Source organism: Portunus trituberculatus, chromosome 2 (genome assembly GCF_017591435.1).
Source record: "Portunus trituberculatus isolate SZX2019 chromosome 2, ASM1759143v1, whole genome shotgun sequence".
In the NCBI taxonomy this organism is placed as follows: Eukaryota; Metazoa; Arthropoda; class Malacostraca; order Decapoda; family Portunidae; genus Portunus; species Portunus trituberculatus.
The window spans coordinates 1,787,994-1,791,053 of NC_059256.1; the positions used below are offsets into that span (position 1 = coordinate 1,787,994).

General features: G+C 36.3%; 1 long non-coding RNA gene across 1 annotated transcript in view; it reads right to left on the bottom strand.

Annotated features, from left to right (window-relative positions):
- Positions 1-1,513: 1,513 nt before the first annotated feature.
- Positions 1,514-3,060, bottom strand: part of LOC123501885 — a 6,346-nt gene continuing 4,799 nt past the window's right edge. The window contains exon 2 of the long non-coding RNA XR_006673727.1: positions 1,514-1,552. This is a non-coding gene — a long non-coding RNA (uncharacterized LOC123501885). The remainder of the gene's footprint in view (positions 1,553-3,060) is intronic.

Here is a 3,060-nt window from a genome sequence, read left to right on the forward strand (position 1 = left end):
ATAAAGAAGAAGAAGAAGAAGAGGAGGAGGAGTAAAGAAGAAGAAGAGGAGGAGGAATAAAGAAGAAGAAGAAGAAGAGGAGGAGGAGGAATAAAGAAGAAGAGGAAGAGGAGGAGGAGGAGGAATAAAGAAGAAGAGGAAGAGGAGTAAAGAAGAAGAAGAAGAAGAGGAGGAGGAGAAAGAAAGGAATAAAAAAAGAAGAGGAGGAGGAGGAAGAGGAAGAAGAAGAGGAAGAGGAGGAGGAGGAAGAGGAAGTTAGGTTAAGATTACATTAAGATTACATATATATAATTAGGTTAGGTTAAATTGGTGAATTATTAACATATATAAATAAATAAATAAATAAAACAAATTACATATATATAATTAGGTAAAATTTAGAAGGATTTCAATACAATTACATAAAAAAATGCATAATTATCAATGTGACGTGTATAATAAATAATTAGGTGAAAAATTACATGTATATTAATCTTAAGTAATTACATTATTTTAGATTACACTGTTTAATACCACAAAAATAATAAAAAAAATAATAAAAACTGAATTATTAATGTTATATATGTGTAAATTACGTTAAGAGTGTTTAAATATCTCAATTATATATACAGAAATAATTATTAATGTTACATATATATAATTATGTTAGGTTAATGTTATATGTGTGTAAATTACGTTAAGAGTGTTTAAATATCCCAATTATATATGAAGAAATAATTATTAATGTTACATATATATAATTATGTTAGGTTAATGTTATATGTATGTAAATTACGTTAAGAGTGTTTAAATATCCCAATTATATATACAGAAATAATTATTAATGTTACATATATATAATTATGTTAGGTTAATGTTATATATGTGTAAATTACGTTAAGAGTGTTTAAATATCACAATTATATATAAAGAAATAATTATTAATGTTACATATGTATAATTATGTTAGGTTAATGTTATATATGTGTAAATTACGTTAAGAGTGTTTAAATATCACAATTATATCAGAAATAATTATTAATGTTACTTATATATAATTATGTTAGGTTAATGTTATATTGTTGTATTCTTGGCATTACAGGTGTATGGTGTATGATGAGCCTTGTTAGCTTCCATAAGTTGTATTAAGATCATTACAACTTGTTATCTTGTCACTCAGGATGTGATTAGATAAGAGAGAGAGAGACAGAGAGAGAGAGAGAGCTATCTTTAAGCCACTTACTTTAATGAGATTCTTTTGCTAAATGCACTGTTTTTTGTTCTCTCTCTCTCTCTCTCTCTCTCTCTCTCTCTCTCTCTCTCTCTCTCTCTCTCTCTCTCTCTCCCTCTCACCCTTACCCGACAAAGACACCTGTCTGTCTCCTGCCTCTCTCTCTCTCTCTCTCTCTCTCTCTCTCTCTCTCTCTCTCTCTCTCTCTCTCTCTCTCTCTCTCTCTCTCTCTCTCTCTCTCTCTCTCTCTCTCTCTCATGCCACATCCCACATAGACACTAACCTCCTTTCCTTCCATCTCTCTCTCTCTCTCTCTCTCTCTCTCTCTCTCTCTCTCTCTCTCTTTCATTTTCCCCACATCCTCTCCCTCCACCACCAATCACTCCCACACCACAAAACACTTCACTAACATCCCCTACCCCCCCCGACAGACAGACAGACACCCCAACCATGGCCCTTCAAGTCGCCGCCAACCTCACCACAATGTTTCCCGAGCGTGGCCCTCTCATCTCCCGCTGCTGCTGCCAAGGCCGCTGGGTTCAAGGTGGTGGAGGTGTCGCTGCCGTCTCGAGACGACACAGCGACTCGCGAACTGGCTAAGAACGGCCTCCGACAGATCATGATTAATTCAGACCCAGGTGATATGACGTAGGGGGGGTTTATGGGTTTTTTTGGGTTTTTTTAAGGGGTGTTTTGGGTTTATATGGGAGTTTTAAGAGTATGTTTGGGGTTATTTTGGGGGTTTTTGGGTGTATTTGGGGTTTTGGTTGTATTTGGGGTTTTTGGGTGTATTTGGGTTTTGGGGTTATTTGGGGTGTTTTGGGTTTTAGGGGTGTTTAGGATTTATATGGCAATTTAAGAGTATGTTTGGGGTTATTTGGGTGTTTTGGGTTTTAGGGGTGTTTAGGGTTTATATGGCAATTTAAGAGTATGTTTGGGGTTATTTGGGTTTCTTTGGGTGTATTTGGGGTTTTGGGGTGAATGAGGTTTTGTATTTGGGTTTTTTAGGTGTATTGGGGTGTTTTGGGTTTTTTAGGGGGGTGTTTAGGGTTTATATGGCAGTTTAAGAGTATGTTTGGGGTTATTTGGGGTGTTTTGGATTTTTTAGGGGTGTGTTTAGGGTTTATATGGCAGTTTAAGAGTATGTTTGGGGTTATTTGAGGATGCATCGGTGGCATAAGGGTATATTTTGGGTTATTTGGAGGGTTCTAAGGTGTATGAGGGTGTTTTTGGGGGTTGGTGCAGTTTAAGGTGTTTTTGGGGGTTTTGGTGTGTTTTTTGGTTCATTTCGGGGCATGAGGAGGTTTTAGGGGTATTATTTATTTCTAGGATGTTTAAGGTGTTTTGATGTTCTATAGGGTATTTTGGGGACCTTTTTAGGGTGTTTTTAAGAGGCTTTGAAGCTTATTTTGGGGTTTTGAGGTCTTACTGGTCTATTTTTGGGGGTTTTAAGGTCCTTTACACCCTTGCTAATGTCAATAAAATGGTCTAATGGTGCACAAAACTCAGTTAAAATAATGAAGACTGTGGCCATTAATCTTCTGCCCTCCATACACCCTTGCTAATGTCAATAAAATGGTCTAATGGTGCACAAAACTCAATTAAAATAGTGAAGACTGTGGCCATTAATCTTCTGCCCTCCATACACCCTTGCTAATGTCAATAAAATGGTCTAATGGTGCACAAAACTCAATTAAAATAGTGAAGACTGTGGCCATTAATCTTCTGCCCTCCATACACCCTTGCTAATGTCAATAAAATGGTCTAATGGTGCACAAAACTCAATTAAAATAGTGAAGACTGTGGCCATTAATCTTCTGCCCTCCATACACCCTTGCTAATGTCAATAA